The sequence below is a fragment of the Pipistrellus kuhlii genome, unplaced genomic scaffold, assembly GCF_014108245.1.
Source record: "Pipistrellus kuhlii isolate mPipKuh1 unplaced genomic scaffold, mPipKuh1.p scaffold_m20_p_1, whole genome shotgun sequence".
In the NCBI taxonomy this organism is placed as follows: Eukaryota; Metazoa; Chordata; class Mammalia; order Chiroptera; family Vespertilionidae; genus Pipistrellus; species Pipistrellus kuhlii.
The window spans coordinates 146,210,208-146,228,972 of record NW_023425404.1 but is presented as its reverse complement, the minus strand read 5'-3'; the positions used below and the strand labels follow the sequence as shown (position 1 = coordinate 146,228,972).

The 18,765-nt window shown below is 39.6% G+C and overlaps 1 protein-coding gene across 2 annotated transcripts in view; it reads right to left on the bottom strand.

Annotated features, from left to right (window-relative positions):
* The window catches only part of SPARCL1 (SPARC like 1), a 57,773-nt gene that overhangs the window by 32,218 nt on the left and 6,790 nt on the right, over positions 1-18,765 (bottom strand). The window contains exon 1 of one of the 2 annotated variants that reach the window (XM_036454617.2): positions 16,862-17,225. The exons of the other annotated variant lie outside the window; for it this stretch is intronic. The gene's annotated coding sequence lies outside the window, so the exon portion shown is untranslated. Of the gene's footprint in view, positions 1-16,861; positions 17,226-18,765 lie in introns of those variants that run through there. 2 annotated transcript variants of the gene reach the window in all.

Here is an 18,765-nt window from a genome sequence, read left to right as displayed (position 1 = left end):
CCCCCCCCCCCCCCCCCCCCGCCCACCCCCTCAGATCTATCATTTCCTTGTTGAGACCTGGACCAATATCACCCTTGATTCTAAGTTTAGGATTCATGGGTTTGGATATTTTCAGATCTCTTGCCAACAAAGTTGCCCCCTGCTCCTCAGTGCTGCCCTGTTTTCAGTCTTTCCATGGTTGCTGTGGGACCTATTTGGAACCTTAGCGATGGTATCAAAATTATTTTAAGACAAAGACATTTGAGATCCAACAGATGCAAAAGGAAGTTTTTTGGAGTTTTCCTTATCCAACTAAAAGTAGGAACTTCTGAGAAGTGAGAACTGCCATAAATTTCCTTGGGAATGACATCTACTCCCAGGAATGAGAAGACATGAGTAAACCTACTATGAATCCCTTTACAGGGGAACTTTTTTTTACTCAGAATAAGACAGAAAAACCATTTATACCTCCAGAGAAAAACATCACACATGCTCTTATCTCTCATTTGGTCTAAACATCCATTTGTATTTCCTAAAGATATATTTTTGTTTTTCCCACAGAAGTCATTTCTCCTCCTTCCCTTTCCCCTACTAAGTTAGATATATAAGCATCTAACTTTAACAGTTTAGGGAGTTAGTGCTTTTGCTGGCTCCTATGGGCATATGAGCAGTTCATTTTCTTCTGTTAACCTGTCTCTTATCAGTTTAATTTGCAGGGCCCAATTACTGAACATAAGAGCGTAGAGGAAAACGTTTTTCCTTACCTACATTGCCTTAGTGGGTGTACATTTTTCTTTTTCAATGGAGCATACCAGGCCTCATCTTTGGGGAAATCAAAAACTATAAGATATTAAAATGCGATCAGCACTCAGTGAAGATGATTTCACTGATATAATCACAAGATTTGAAGGTGCTTGGAATTAAAGAGATTTAGAAGGAACGATGGGCAACAGCTCTGAGAGCATTTTGTGTCTGAACAAGGCATGTGTCACTCTGTGGTACTCCCATTTCTCCTTTTATGCAGTCCTCTGCAGTATGAGAAAATGACTCAGCACAGAATGTTATGACACTGGATTCATCTGGAACATTGGGAAGTAAATTAGTCCCTCTGTTCTTTTCTCTTCCCACCCCAGAGGGAACCCAATTCATTAGCTCAATTTGACTGAACATTTTAAACATTGTTCTAAAAATACTGGGTTTGGGTGGTTAATCTTAGAACATGTAGAAATTTGTAACTAATCAAAAGTAGTCTAACTAGCTAAATTGAAACAAAGCTATATTTGGGGTAAATAATACTATGCAAGGCAATCTGTTGTTAATTCTTTTTGGACAATGACTAATTTATTTTTATGGCACTACTTATGCACACCACATTTAAAAACTAGGCTATGGATCCCTAGAGATATCAGCCCTGTTATCAAAATTCTGGGAAGCTTAAGGGGAGTTAGCCACCTCCAGCCATGACCACAACCTCAGACCTTACTGTGGTTATCCACACACATAGGATTTGAGAAAAATAAAACAACAAAGAACCAAACACAGAGTAAGCATGGGCTAGAAATTGTTTTCAGATCATACCAAGACATTAATTACATGTTTTTTTATCAGTGAGCTGATGCTGGTACTCCACCCCTACTTCTCCCACACCTTTCTAAGAAGCTACTAAATACAAGATCACTAGGAGTACCAAGCTTTAACCCAAAACCTTCCCCAATTAAAACAAATATTTTTAGTATTTCTCTACCTTTAAGAAATTACTGAAGGGGGATTCCAAAATGGCGGTGGAGTAAGTGGAAGCTACACTGACACATTACCAGGCCCAAACTGGAATTATAGCTAAACCACAGAGAAAGCATCCTGAAAAATCAACTGAAGATTAGCTGGAAGGAACCCTGATAACCAAGAAAGGAAAGCGGAGACCACATAGAGACTGGTAGGGAGGGCAGAGGCATGGACTCCCACAGGCAGCAGCTCAAGTTCTGTAGGGATATCTCAGCTGTGGGGGGTTCCCACTGAGAACTCTGGGTCTAAACCCCAACCTGGGCTCCCCAGCCCAGAGCACCAGAACTAAGAAAGGTGCCCATAGAACATCTGTCTGTGAAAAGCAGCAGAGTTGCAGTCTGCCAGAGAGAGATGGCTGGAAATGCATGTGCCCTCTTAAAGGGCCAAGGCAGAAAATTTCATGTGCAGCCACTCACCTTGGGTCCAGCAGAGAGAGGACAGAGTGAACTGGAGCTGTGTGAGCGGAAGCCAGGGTTGCAGGCTCTGGTGTTAGAGCTCGGAAGGTGGACTCACTGGTTTACTGTGCCAAGTCATTTCCTCATATTGCAGAGGACATCTTTCTGACTTTTACCATTTAGGCAGCTTTTGCCTGGGGGTAAGGAGGGAACAATTGCCCACTCTATTGGAAAAACCCTTGCTCCACTCTGTGGAGTTTCTGAGATCCATTAAGGGACTGGGAATAATAAACCAGCAGGCAGAAGCAATTGCCCTACTCATTTCATTCTATGGTTGATAGCCTGAGGCTAATCAGGACTGAATAACATCCGGGCTATAGGAAGAGGCAGGTCTCTGGAGGCTTTGAATCTTTGCCTGATCTAATCTGGGGCCCAGGGCTAAGAAAAGCAGACCTTGGTATACATGTTTGTCCTTTCCAAAGGCACCCAGCCCCATCAGAAGGAGCCAAGAGCTGTGGATTGCTGATTGCCCCAAATAGGGTATCAGGAACAATGTCTGGCGTTGAGAATCAGAGCATATCTACCTAATATATAGACACAAACCCAAACAGGCAGCCAAAATGGGGAGGTAAAAAAAAAAAAATCCCAAAATGAAAGAATAATAGAATTCTCTAGAAGAAGAGCTAAATGAACTGGAGATAAGAACTTTATCAGACATAGAGTTCAGAATAATGATGGCAAGGATGCTCATAGCATGAGAAAAGATATAGTAACTATGAAGAATTACATAGCACTAAAAAAAACAATGGAAGGAATACACAGAAGATTAAGGAAAGCCAAGGACTGGATCAATGAATTAAAAGATGGGATAGAAAAAAATTGCTCAGAGAACCAAGAAAAAAAATAACAATTAAAAACAACAATTTAAGGAAGCTGTGGGACAACATGAAATAACAATAATTACATTATAGAAGTACTAGAAGGAGAAGAAAGTGAGCAAGGAATAGAGAATGTGTTTGAAGAAATAATGGCAAAAAACATTCTTGACCTGGTGAAAGAAAAGGTCACAAAAGTTCAGGAGGCACAGAGAGTTCCAAAGCAAGAACTCAAATAGGTCCACACCTAGACACATCATAATTAAAATGCCAAAAATTAAAGATAAAGAGAGAAAATCTTAAAGGCAGTATGAGAAAGCAGTTTGTTACCTACAAAAGAGCTCCCATAGTCCATCAGCTGATTTTTCATCAGAAACGCTTCAGGCCAAAAGGGAATGATATGAAGTATTTAAGGAAATGAAAAAGCAAGGATTTGAAACCAATATTACTATATCCAGCAAGGTTATCATTCAAAATACTGTAGATGGTGAAATAAGACCTTTCCAGGCAAAAAAAAAAAAAAAAGCTAAATGAGCTTATCACCACCAAACCAGCACTGTAAAGAAATGCTAAGAAGCTGCTGCAATGAGAAGAGAGAAAGAGAGAGAGATACAGAATTAAAATGGCAATAAATAAGTACCCATCAATAATAATCTTAAATGTAAATGGATTAAATACTCTGATCAAAAGACATAGGGTAGTTGAATGGATACAAAATCATGACCCAAATATCTATGTGTCTACAAGAGAACCATATCAGAACAAAAGACTCACACAGGATGAGAGAGAAGGGATGGAAAAAAGTTTTCCATGCAAATGGAAATGAAAAAAGAAAAAGCTGGAGTAGCAATACTCATATCTGGAAAAATAGACTTCAAAATGAAGGCTATTACAAGAGACAATAAAGGTCACTACATAATACTAAAGTGATTGATCCAACAAGAGGACATAACCCTGGTAAATATATAGACACCCAATATAGGGAATCAGGACACATATGTAATACCTTAATCAATAAAGAAGATAAAAAATATACAAAAAGAAACCAACAAATGATAAGTGCTGGTGAGGATGTGGAGAAAAGAGAACCCTAGTACACTGCTGGTGGGAATGCAGACTGGTGCAACCACTATGCAAGACATTATAGAGTTCCCTCAAAAAATTAAAAATGGATCTGCCACTTGACCCAATGATCCCCCTTCTAGGAATATATTGTAAGAGACCCTAAACACCAATGAGAAAGAATGTATGCACCTTATGTTTATAGCAGCACAATTTACAATAGCTAAAATATGGAAACAACCCAAGTGCTCAATAGTAGATGAGTGGACAAAAAAATCTGTGGTACATTTACATGGAATACTATGCAGTTGTAAAAAAGGATCTATTACCTTTTGAGATAGCATGGGGGACCTGGAAAGAGTACTGTGCTAAGCAAAATATGCCAGTCAGAGAAAGTCAGGTATCATATGATCTCACTCATATGTGAAATCTAATGAACAAAAGAAACTGATGGACAAAATAGGTCCAGAGATAAAGCATGGAACAAACTGTCAAATCTCAGAGGAAAGGTGGGTGTGGGTGGGTGTGTAGAGCTCAATCAAAGAACTTGTATGCATATATATATATATATATATATATATATATATATATATATATAAAACCAATGGACACAGACCATAGGGTGGTGTAGGCCTAAGGCAGGGGTTGGAGGTGGGTTAGAAGCAAAGGGGGACAAAGGAGCATACTTTCTACAATAAAGTTTTTTTTTTTTTTTTTAATAAATTACTGAACAGTTTTCCTAGAAACAGCTTATATTGCACTTCACTATGAAGTCTTCATTGTGTACTAGAATTGGGGATCAGGTAATAAAAAAGAGGGAAAGAAAAAAAAGGAAAGAAAAAAAAGGGAAAGAAGACACCTGGGGTTTAGCCTTTGTGTTTTGTTTCTTCTGAATTCCAATAGAATGTTGTGTTGCTTAGAGTTAGCTCAAAGTTGTTTGGTCTACATAAAAGGTTGGGGAATTCTCTTGATTTAACTTGAGAGTTAAAAATGATTCCAATGGATTAACCTGGAAGGAAAATGAAGGTGGCAGCATAGGTAAACACCTGTACTTGCTGCCTCTCACAACCACATCAAAACTAAAAGACAAAACAATGATCATCCAAAACCATGGGAAAGCTGGCTGAGTGTAAGTTCTACAACTAGAAGGAAAGAAAAAAGTGCATTGAGACTGATAGGAGGTGTGGAGGTGCTAAGGTACAGAGACTTGCACAATACGAGCTGGCAACTGGGTGTGTTGTTGTTGTTTTTTTTCAATTGAGAGGGAGTTACAAACTCCTGATTGCTCTGGACTCCAGTTCCTAGTGAAACTCTGGGGACCCAGACTCATACAGGGGAAAACTGGACTGTCTGGCATCAGGACAGGAATGTGAGGGCGGCTTTCTCTCAGAAGTGCTTGCAGCGGTCGTTGTTCCTGCACAGGGGTGCGAGATGCAGAGATGCAGGGACCTTTCTGCTACGGGGCTGACTGGCAGCCATTGCTGTTTGCTCTGTCCTGGTGATTCCCTGAGACCCTGCCCTGCACAATTTAAAATTCCACTCATGCTGTGCACAGTGGCTTTTGCATATGAATGGCCTGTCCTTTTGCAGCTTGAAACATAACAAACTGCAGCTGGGTCAGAGCATTCCAAAGCTTCCAAAAGAAGACCCAAGGCTTGGCGGCAGCAGCCTGCCTTGATTAATAGCTGGGCCTCATCTGAGCACTTCCAAACTCCAAACAAAGAGAAGGAATCTGCAGATCTCTCTGTAGCTCCTGCTGAGTGGCCTCAGGTAGTGGCTGACTTTGCACCTTCTTGGAGATCCAAGGGCCAGTGTACCCAGTGGTCAGTGTGAGACCATACCACATCACAACTCTACATATCCTTAAGCAACACACTCAAGGGGCAGACTCAGTGAGCACCAAAGCCTCACTGATGCAAGTCCTTCCCCATAAGGGTGTCTGCAGCATAGCAATTCTTCTATTGTAGACACATCTGGCCCTCACAGCCAATTGGCCTAGAGTTCAATTCTTCCCAGTGATACCAAAAAGGGGTACAGCAAGAGTGTCCACTTCAGGTGATTGGGGAGGCTGAGCCACTGGGTCCTAGAGGACACCTATCACACAAGCTCACTCTACCCACACACAGAAGCAGTCAAAATGTGGAGACAAAGAAACAGGTCACAAATGAAAGAAGTGAAGGAAAGCAAATCACTGGATATAGAGTTCAAAACCACAGTTACAATGTTACTCAAGAATCTTCTAGAAACCTCTGAGGAACTTAGTGAGACCTTCAAGGATCTTAGTGAGAATGCAAAAAAAAAAAAAAAAAAAAAAAAAAAAAAAATGTAAAAGGACCAGTCAGAAATTAAGCATACACTGACTGAAATAAAAAAATATATATAGAGGGATTCAACAGTAGACTATAGAATCCAGAAAATCAAATCAACAATTTGAAATATGAGGAAGCAAAAACACCCAACTGGAAAAGCAAAAAGAATCTAAAAATATGAAGATATTGTAAGGATCCCATGGGACAACTTCAAGTGTACCAACATCCAAATTATGGGGGTGCCAGAAGAAGAGATAAAACAAGATATTGAATTCCTATTTGAAAAATAATGACTGAAAACTTCCCCTACCTGGTGAAAGAAATAAACTTACAAGTCCAGGAAGCACAGAGAATTCCAAACAAGAGAAATCCAAAGAGGACCACACCAAGACACATCATAATTAAAATGCCAAGGGCAAAAGACAAAGAGAGAATTTTAAAAACAGCAAGAGAAAACCTACCTACAAGGGAGTACCCATACGACTGTCAGCTGATTTCTCAACAGAAAGTATGCAGGCCAGAAGGGAGTGTTAAGAATTATTCAAAGTGATGGATAGCAAGAACCTACAACCAAGAATACTCTACCCAACAAAGCTATCATGAATTAAAGGTCCTATAAAGAGCTTCACAGACAAGAAAAAGCTAAAGGAGTTCATCACCACTAAACCAGTATTACATGAAATGCTGAAGGCTATTCTTTAAGAAGAGGAAGAAGAAGAAAAAGGTAAAGATAAAAATTATGAACAACAAAGTGACAACAAATACGTAACTATCAACAAGTGAATCTAAAAATCAAGTGGATAAAAAATCTGATGAACAGAATAAACTGGTGAATATAATAGAATTAGGGGCATAGAAAGTGAGAGGACTGGCAATTCTCGGGGGTGGGGGGAGGAGGGGTGTGGGGATAAGGGAAGAGATTGGACAAAAATCGTACACCTATGGACGAGGACAGTGAGGGGTGGGTAAGGGCATGAGATGGGGTGGGAACTAGGTGGAGGGGAGATATGGGGGAAAAAAAAGGAACACCTGTAATAATCTGAACAATAAAGATTTATTTTAAGAAATGATTCCAATGTGCTAAGAGAGCGTGAAGATCTGACCACACACATCTTAAAAGCAGTCACAGATTTTCACTGATCCCTAATCAGGATTCAATTTTTCTAACTTTTGTAGATCTCAGGCCACCTACCTACTGGGTTCCTATAATTTTATATGAATGATTAGGTAACTCAAATTGAATCAAGTATTTAAAAATGCTTTGCTTTCAAAGCTATTTGAGGGTCACTCTCAATGGTAGATTCTTATCCCTCTTTATTTACTTTTATTAACAGTACAGGTATAGCACTTTTATTAAACCTAGAATAAACTTCATCCTATGAAAACAACAACAACCATTTTTCTGAATTCAGTGTTAGAGATTTTGGGAGACACCTCTCCCAGCAGCACTGAATTTCTCCATTATCCTCAAGCAAGCAGACTGGCTGAGAGGGTGGCTCAGAACATTGAAGATGTCAGAAACAGCTTATAGGAGGCTTAAATTACTCACTACCTTTTTTTTTTTTTTTTTTTTTGTCTAACACTACAGTCCAACTTCAATAAGAGAAGTTATCTGACTGAATAAAAAATGGTGTACAGAGGGTGGTTCAGAATTTGTTTTGCCCATCAAATAAATCCTTAAAAAAATCCTCAGAAAAATCCTGCATTAGATATGAAAACATTTTTCCTTCTTACAGGAGTTGGGGTAGTAATAGATCATGACCATTGTTTCCAAGCCAAGCAATCCAAGGTCATGGCAACCTTTCTGTCTAGTTGCTTCAGAGGGAAAAATAGAACACCGGCACATTCTCTGCTTGAAACCTCTTTATTTTGCTTCCTTTTACATCAAAAGGATTGGCTCTCACCATGGGAGAGGTTGTAATTGGATTTCACCATGACAGGAGGTTGTAATTAGATTTCTCAGCAAGCCTACAAGTTCTGTCCCTAGAAAAAAATAAGGAAAAAGGCCTGGATATTTTTCCTGTAGGTGGAGAGGTGGCCCAGGCAAGCCTGCAGAGATTGGCCTGAAAAGCACAGGCAGAAAGGCTATGCGTGTGTCCAGCACCTCCAAGACGGAGTGCATGGCCCTTCAGGTGGGGGTAGGAAAGCCGTGCATGTAACAGCAAATATTCCTTGGACATTGCACTTGGTAGGAAACATACGACATTTCTGTGAGTAAAACCCTCTGATTACTGAGGTCCTAAAATTTCTATCTCCCAGAGAAAGGGAGGGCACTTAAAGTTTGGAAAACCCTAGTACAGTAGTTCTCAACCTTTCTAATGCTGCGACCCTTTAATATACTTCTCATGTTGTGGTGACCCCCAACCATAAAATTATTCTCGTTGCTACTTCATAACTGTAATTTTCCTACTGTTAATGAATCGTAATGTAAATATCTTTGTTTTCTGATGGTCTTAGGCTCTACAACAGCGGTTCTCAACCCACAGGTTAAGAACCACTAGCAGGACCGAAACGAAAATAATTTTATGGTTGAGGGTCACCACATCACGAGGAACTGTATTTAAAGGGTCACAGCATTAGAAAGGTTGAGAACCACTGCCCTAGCACTGTGGTCAGCAAACTGCGGCTCATGAGCCACATGCGGCTCTTTGGCCCCTTGAGTGTGGCTCTTCCACAAAATACCACGGCTTGGGCGAGTCTATTTTGAAGAAGTGGCGTTAGAAAAAGTTTAAGTTTAAAAAATTTGGCTCTCAATAGAAATTTCAATCTTTGTACTGTTGATATTTGGCTCTGTTGACTAATGAGTTTGACAACTACTAGAATAGGGGCCTATTCACAAGGAACAACAACAGCCTGTAATGATTGGAATCGAGAGTCTAGGCCAGTGGTCGGCAAACTCATTAGTCAACAGAGCAGCAAACCATGGCCACTGCCTCCCTAGAACATCACTCTTCATCTAGAGTTAGAATTGAATTTGCACACAAAAACCTAGAATAGGCTTTGGGTAATCTGGTTCATTTTGAGTTCTTATTTGTCATTGATTCCATTTTAGTTTCTGTAATAGTTTCTAGAAGTTTAAATTAGAATAAGATTAGTTCAGAGTAGATTTTTGTATTTGATTTTTAGTCAGTTTCTGTAGCTTTTAAAGAACATTAACATAATTAATTTAGACCATTCATTTAAATTTACATTTAATATGGTAAATGTTATTCTTGAAGTTCCTGGTGTTATCTTGACACTTAAATCTGCTTACCTTAACCATCTGTCTCCACTGAGCACTTCTTATCTCACTATACCTCTCCTCTCTTTTTACCTTCCTTCTCCTTCCTTTTCTCTCAAGCATTTAACAAACAGTCTGACCACTGAGCTTGAGTGACCATCCATGCCTCCAAAGGGAGGAACAGGCTTGGGGACTATTGTCTTCCCTCTCTGTATTAGTCATATCGATGACTCCAGGACATTTCAGTGCTGGGGGTTATCTCTAAGTCTTTCTAATTGAATTTTCTTCATTTTGCCTGAGTTCCTCTCCAGTCATTGGCTTCTTGGTTGGCAACCTCAGTCAACCTTACAAGTCCTCCTCCTTTCCTTCAGGACCAAGGAAGCTTGCTTCTGCATGTTTGGTTTTCAAGGCAGATGAGTAGTACTTGATTATTCACCCTTTCTGGTCTCAAGGTGAAAAACATATCGCACACCCTAGAAGAAGGAGAGGTTTCCCCCATTATGTTATTTTTTCTTCTTACTATTGGCATATCACCTCCTGGAGTATGTACATTCACACTTCCAAATAAAGACAGGTATCTTCTGTTGAATTCATTCATATCAGAGGAAGCCTGTATAGGCTTCTATTTTTAGTAATTATTATAACTATGAAAAAATTTCCTTTCAGGGAAATGTAGTAAACAGAATGATTATTGTAAGTGCTTCATAGTCAGACTCAGACCCTTCTCCTTCACCCTATCTTTATCTGATAGCCAAAGCCCTTGGTATTAGAGAGACAATCCTTTATTCTTATTTTGGCTAACATATACCTATTATTATCTGATCTGGAGTTAACACTGATGCTTTAGGGCTTTTAGAATATTAATGAGTCTCTTGGGAGAGCTCTACAGCTTGGGGTTAAAGTCATCTGAAGGATTAAAAAAGATGCTCTATTTCGAGTTCTCGGGTGAGTCACCACTGTCTGACATCAAGATGTCCAGCCCTGTGCGTGTATATAATATACTCAAAGGACAGACTTTTCTGGAGCTCTGACCTTCATTCTTCATAACTGAACTTTTCACCATGTGGGTTTGAGCTAGTGTTAAACATGGATCATACCTATAAGAATTTTAACTCTAACCAGAATTCAACAAAGATGTTAAAGATACACATGAAATCAAGGAGAGGATAAACACCTATAGTACTCAGGTAAGAGGACATTATGGGGAGTTGCTTGGGATCTGCATTTCTCACTGCGCTGCCCTTTGTGCAGAGGAGCTGACCTTCTCCTGTTTGTTCCTGGAATAGGCCAGGACCCCTCCTGCTGCAGGGTCTTTGTACGAAGTGTTTGCCCTCTCGGAATCCTCCTGCTAGCATCCACTCACCCCAACTACCACCATCCAACATCCACACACATCCACACCACAGAGTTAACCTTATTTAACCTTTGGATCAAGGAAAGTCATCACTGACCTTGAGCAGAGGTCAGGCTCTTCATATACTTTCTTTCTTTCTTTCTTTCTTTCTTTCTTTCTTTCTTTCTTTCTTTCTTTCTTTCTTTCTTTCTTTCTTTCTTTCTTCCTTCCTTCCTTCCTTCCTTCCTTCCTTCCTTCCTTCCTTCCTTCCTTCCTTCCTTCCTTCCTTTCTTTCTTTCTTTCTTTCTTTCTTTCTTTCTTTCTTTAAAAATATATCTTATTGATTTCTTACAGAGAGGAAGGGAGAGGGACAGAGAGCCAGAAACGTCGATGAGAGAGAAACATCGACCAGCTGCCCTTGAACCGGAATCGAACCTGGGACCTTTCAGTCCGCAGACCGACGCTCTACCACTGAGCCAAACCAGTTTCAGCTCTCCATATACTTTCTTAAAACAAAAGTGCGTTGCCTTCTTAGCACTTACTTCAGTGTATAATTATATACAATGCACATTAAATATAATTGAAAAATTTCACCCCCTAAAATCATGCTATAAAAAAGAGGGATTTGTTTTATATTCCAGTAATTCCGAGGTCTCTTGTATTAAAGGCTGTTTTCTCAATTACTTCATTTTGAACAACAAAGTACCATTTCATGAAAACAGCCTAAGATGATCTCTAAAATGCTCATTTTTGTTCGTAAGACTGTCACCATGACAATAAAAAAAGAGATAAAGATATTAAAAGCAGATTAGTAATTATTCTTGAGGTATGACTTCATTGCAAATGTTGAAACTGAACAATTTTAGAAAGCCACACTTTACAGACTACGGTGGATTCAAATAAGCCCTTTTAAAGAGCACTGGTAAAAGCAGCAGAGTAAGCAATTACATGTAGAGATCCTCACCAGAGAATGAGAATTCCTGCTTGCAGATCCAATGTGCAGCATCAGCAGCTTTTTAAGACATATTCTATAAACAACATTGAGAGGATTGATGACACCCTTGCATAAACAAGTACAGAGTGGATCCAGTGAACAAGGCACTGATTTAGAGATGCATATAGAAAGCTTTAATGAAATTATTTCATGAAATATGAGAATGTTAATTAGGATGAGAAGAATTTTTTTACTCTTTATAAATGTAAAAAAGCCCACCACATTTCTTTTTTTTTCTCTTTGGGAATTCAGTGGCTCACATTTATACAATAACTAGAGGCCCAGTGCTTGAAATTTGTGCATGGGAGGGTGGGGTGTTCCCTCAGCTAAGCCTGCACCCTCCAATCCAGGACAAGAGATGTTCGACTGCCAGTTTAGGTGGGATTGGGTTTAAACTGGCAGTTGAACATCCCTCTTGCAATCTAGGACCACTAGCTCCTAACTGCTCACTTGCCTGAGTACCTGATCACCCCTAACTGCCTCAGCCTGCCTGCCTGCCTGATTGCCCCTAACCACCCTCCCCTACTGGCCTGATCACCCCTAACTATTCTCCCCTGCCAGTTTGATCGCCCCTAACTGCCTCTGCCAGGGCCACACCACATTGGCTTTGTCCAGAAGAATGTCCGGAAGATGTCTGGTCTATCCAATCTAGTTAGCATATTATTCACTTATTAGCATAAATGCTTATCAGGCCTTCATTTATTACTGGGAGATTCCAACTTGGAAAAAAACCATTCTTATTAGAGTTAGACCTCCTGATGAAAAATATTAAAAGAACTACTACACTCTGAGCAGTTAAAGTCATTATTTCAGTTAATCCTACAGTCTTAAAAATTTCCTGTTATCTCCATTTAATAATTAGGGGGAACTGAAGCTTGTCAAGCTTAACAGCCAACCATTACCACTGGTCAGATTCTGTAATAAGAGTCTTACACACTATCTCATTCAATTCCCAAAATAATTGTATGACTATTGTTATCATCTCTATTTTACATATTAGAAAATGGAGGCAAAGAGTGGATACGATAAATAAACTAGAAAGTATGAGTGAAAGGATTTGAGCCCAGGCTGCCTGCTCCAGAATCCCCCTAGATAACCACCATACTATTACACATTGTGAAGTTGGGAGGAGGCAGAGGGAACTGGGAAAATGGATTTATTCCTGGTGTGAAGTATGTGCTATGAAGTGAGGTCGTTTTTCTTCTTCTTTCATTGCCTTCCCAGTTGTTTTTCCCTTGCACTCCACAGTTAACTGGTCACTGTTTTACTAGTTTCCTTGTTTAGTTTCTTAACATCTATTCATTGAATTTTTAAAGGAAACATTTAACTACTGCAATTGGTATACATAACACGGTTGCATAATAGGAAGAAAACAAGCCAGGACTAGAGACTGCATTTCTAAAGAAGGATTTTAAAGCAGGCGAAGAGTTATTTCACAGAGTGGTCAGGAAACTCGAGTCTCTCCATACCCTTTCATTGCTATGACGACAGGCTGCTCCTGCTACATGTAGCCAGAAAAAGCAGCTGACATTTCAATGATAGGAACATAGGGGAGAGGTTTACAAAAACAAAAACCAAGCCCTCTGGTTTGAATTTCAGTTAGAGAGGAAAACTACCCCCTAGAGCAAGTCAAAACCCCTATTCTTGCCTTTAGAAAAGATAAGAAAGGAGAAATGCTGGGGGCCCTCTCCCCTGTCCAAGTGGGCCAATAAAAGAGAATTAACTGCAAAGCAGCATTTCTTCTCACTCTCCCTTAATGGCAATCCGAAACAGAAAACTCTCTTTGGTTTCATTTGACTTGGCCATTAAGAATCAACTAATTGATGAAGTATAAAGACTCACGGTTATACATGCTTCATGTTGAGGCCCCAGGGGAATACAGTAGTGTCAGATTTCTCCCCCCCTCCCCATTTCTTTGGGTAAAAAAATATAATTCATTTAAAGAATGTTTCTTTCTTGATCCCCAGTATTTCTACCAGAAAAATCATTGCAACTGCAAAACCAAACACTGTGTGTTTAGTACTCTGCCAGGAGCTATATTTAGCATTAAAAAACCCCAAAACACTCATTTAATTCATACAACAACGCAAGTTGTGGGTTGTGTTATCACTATCAGCTTCATAAAAGGGCAGCCTGCTTCTTGGAGGTGTGATGTGACTGCCAAGCTCACATCACAACCTGTAAGAGGCAGAGTCAGGATTCAAATTCAAGAGTGTTCGACTCTGAACCCATGCTCTGTCCACGCTGCTGTGCTGACTCTGAGGCGGAGACTGGGCACTGACATTTTATTACACAGCAAAGCTTGTCCGTATAAGGAAGAAACCCTGAGGGAAAACCTGGTGCAAATTCCCTTTCCATAGAGTTCCATCAGGACATGTAGGTAGGCCAGTGCTTTAGTAAGAGTTATGATCAATTGATTACTTCATATGTACCAGGAGTAGCTGTTTTCTTCACTAAATTATAACATGTTTCTGAGGTGGCAGCTAATGTTATGATCCCCATTTCCACAAATGAGGGAACTGAGGTGCAAAGCATCTTTTGTCCAGAGCCTAGTAAAGCCCAGATGTAAGCCAGGTCGTATGCTCCCAGAGTCCATGATCTAATCCACTTTATTATACCACCTACCTACATTCACTCTGTTCTCCAGAATTCTGTCTACCTTAAAAAAAAAAAAAAATATATATATATATATATATATATATATAACATATATATATATTATATAAAGGCTGTTTATATATATGTGTATATACATACATATACACACATATATATATGTGTGTGCACACACACACACACACACACACATATATATATGAATATTTCAGAGAGGAAGGGAGAGGGAAAGAAAGATAGAAACATCCATGGATGGTGAGAGGGAATCATTGATTGGCTGCCTCCTGCATGCCCCCCTACTGAGGATTGATCCCATAACCTGGGCCTGTGCCCTTGACTAGAATCAAACCCAGAACCCTTCCATCTGCAGGCCAATGCTCTATCTACTGAGTCAGATCAGCTAGGACTGTCTACCTTTTGATACCCAGGACACAAACCAGGCTAGCCCCAGGTGGTCCACCTTTGCAGACTCAGCTTTTGGGGGAAGATGCCTTGTGGGCCCTGCATGAATGAGACTCTGACCTAGCTAGGCACTCCTTGGGCAGCCAGGTCTATGGGGGACATTCTCCTGGATTCATGGGGCCCCTTCTCCTTCGCCAAGTGTTGTTGCAGAATGATATGTGAGGTTAAAGGGCACCTGAAGATTTTTTTTAACAACATTTTTTATGTTCTTGGTGAAAAAAGATTCCCAACATGTTCTAAACATTGTGCTAACCTTCACTAAAACAGCAGTGTTTGCACAGTCTTACAAATCAACTGAATAAAAATAGCACCCAGTCAAGAGGAAAAGAAAATGAATAATTTTTTTTGGAGTCATTCAGATACATCGCTATTGATTTTATTTTTGTCATTGCTATTTATTATTTTTACTTAGTTGATAAGTGAAACTGCTCATGAGAAACTATAGGAGATTATATCCCAAAGGACCTGGAAAGGAAATCCAATATTCTAATTGCTAAATGGCTGTATAGACATTTCCTGAAAGAAAAAAGGCAAGATTTATTAATAACATGTTCATATTCTTCTCCAAAATGTGGAGAGCACCATTCGTTGATTGGATGATAAGTTAGATGAAACCCATGGCTTTGCTTTACTAGATCTTGTTGAATGAAGAGAAATATGTACTTAAATCTTCTCCAAGATGGGTGTCTTTTATTTTTTATTTTTTAAATAGTCCGAGTTAACAATGTTTCATAACCATCAAGTTTAGCTGTAAACTGAAAAAGCTGGTATCCATGAGAAAGAGGCAATTAAAAAAAAAAAAAAAAAAAAGCAAAAAAAGTCTGCTGCATTGGACCGAGGGAACATTTCTGTTCAGTGTGCTCCGGCCCTGGGCCAGAGGAGAGCTCAGCTACAATGCCAAGGTGACATATTTAACCTCTTTGCAGATTAAAGGTTGTACGAGAGAGATACTCTTTCTGCAGTCCCTCTTGGTTATACTATCAGCAGTATCGATCCGCAGCTGAAAGCGTGGCTTTCTCCTGCAGGGTGACCTCTAACACTGGGAGGAATGAATGAGCATGACTTGCATTTTAATTTTTATTTTAAAAGACAGAACCAGAAATGATAGTACCTTACAATATAAGAATTATCATAATCTCTTTAGCTCTTTAAGTCCCCTCCCTCTTTCCCCCCTTCTTAAATAAGACATCATTGGGAATTAGAGAAATTTCATGTTATGTGTGTAAACATCTTAAAAATGAGAGAAGGAGACAAGAAACAATTTGTCATAAAACTATAAGAGTGAATCAGGAAAGGAAAAATAGTCACAAAAATAATCAAGCATGAATACAGTATTAGGGATTTTTCTACCTTTTGGAAAAGCATAATGTTCCATTTCTACGTTGCTGTTAAGTACAGACTGGGGCAATGGTGGTGATGAGTAACTTCATATGGAAAATGCACAAATTGCTTTGATTTAAAAGCTTTTAAAAAGACTTTCATTATGATTTATTTAGTATAATTAGTGCAGTATTTCTACAAAACACAGCTCAGGGTTCAGACTTAAACAAGATCTGAATTCAATTCTAGCTGACAATAATTCTACATTTGTATTCTTGCTCTATACTAAAACCATCATTTATTAGTACTTGTTATTTAATCTTGGAGAAGAAAAGGAAACATGAATACAAGAGTTAAAATTCCCTGTTAAGTAGCTTTTCTCTAAATCAAACTAAAGTTTATAAAATAAATGAATGGCTTTGTATTAGGCAGAAATCTTAGATATCTTCATCAGATCATGCAAATTAGTTAAGCACATGCAATTAGAGGATACAGTAAACTTATTAAAATTTACCTTCAGGTAGGCGGCTGGACTCAGAGCCTTGGCAGAAAATGGAAGTTGAATCCCCTTTTTGCACACAGCCTGGGAATAAAAGTTTGACAAATTCCCAATACTCTTTAAATCTCTTCCCTCATTAGCTTTGCTTCTTTGCACAGAAACACATCTAAGACTACTGGAGTTGAAATTCTGCTGCTCTGTCAACTAGTCAGGGTGTGAGGTGACAGACCCGCTAGGAAGGTGGCACCAGGCAGGCGGGTGTATTTCAGACTGTCATCGTTTTTGTTGCAGATTCCTGCAGTTCTCTGGCAGGCTGGCCTCTCGCGAGGGAGCGATGAGCTTTATGAGCAGCAGTGCAAACCAACGGGGAGAGAGTTAACAGTCTTCCCCTCAAGCTCTTGTTCTCAGAAGCTCATAACTTGGCCAGAATATAAGAGCTTGGCTCTTTATGCATTTTATTCCCCCTCCAAACAACTCTAAAAGGTTTTATAAGCAGGATCCCCTTTTAGGGGACTTTTATTTTAAGACTTTGAAAAGAAACTCCATGCTGTTTTTTTCTTCCTAAAGGAAACTAAGGGTGGGGGTTAAGGAAGGAGAGAATTGTAGCAGATGCATTTCCACATTGCTTAATTGGAAATTATTCTCAGGAAAGCAGTCTGAATTTTAATAATAGCAGGGTACTTGAGATACTTTAACCTTTCTGTAAATGACCTTCAGAAATTTACATATGTATAGAGCACTAATCCTTCATCTTACAGATGGCTTGTATGCTGATCCACAAATGTTGCAAATCAAACTATTCTTCCCCAGCACAACTCCCTACTGAACCCCTTCTATAATGATTGATTTATAAGAAGGATTTTCCCCATAAATAGTCATGCAATTATTTTTGATTTGATGTTCTTGTTATTTATATATGACTCTGATCTCTACTGCTACTTCTACTTTTATTGCATATTTATAATGCTCTATACACTGGGCTAACATTTTTGTTGTTGTTGTTAATTCTCAACAGAGGATATTTCCCATTGATTTTTATGAGAGTGGAATGAAAGGGGAGAGACAGAGAGAAACATTGATGTGAGAGAGACACATCGATTGGTTATCTCATGTACTCACCCAACCAGGGCCAGGGATGGAGCCAGCAATTGAGGTATGTGCCCTTGAATGAAATTGAGTCTGGGACCCTTTGGTCATGGGCCGACACTCTACCCACTGAGCCAAACTAACTAGGGCTGTGCTAATATATATTTTTTAAATACATATTTTTATTGATTTCAGAGAGGAAGTGAGAGGGAGAGAGAAATAGAAATGTCAATGATGAGAGGAAATCATTGATTGGCTGCCTCCTGCATGCCCTCTACTGGGGATTGAGCCCTAAGTCCTCGACCAGAATCGAATCTGAGACCGTTCAGTCTACAGGCCACGGCTCTATCCACTGAACCAAATCAGCTGGGGCTGCTGACATCTTTTTTAAATGCATATTGCAGTTGGTCCTCACAATCTATATGAGATGAGTATTAGTATGTTCCCACTTGAGGGAAGTGTGTATAGTGGTAAATAAAGTATGCACGCTTTGAGGCCATGCATCCTGGGTTTGCATCCTGGCTTAACCACTTCCTAACTGCATGACCTCAGACATGGTATATAACCTTTCTAAGCTTCAACAACCATATCTATAGCTTGGGGCCGTGTTGGGTTATGCAGCCTCCAGGCTATAATACCTCCTGAGTGAGCTATGGGCTTGTTGAGGGTAGAAATGTGCCCCCTCTCTATTCTCCATGTGCTTTGCATGCTGTAAGTGCTTCATCAACATGGGGTGAATGGTTGCAATGTCATTTAATTTATATTTCCTGCATTTATGCCAAAGTCTGGCCAAAAGCAAACCGACAACAAAAATAAAAATCCCACCTCTAGTT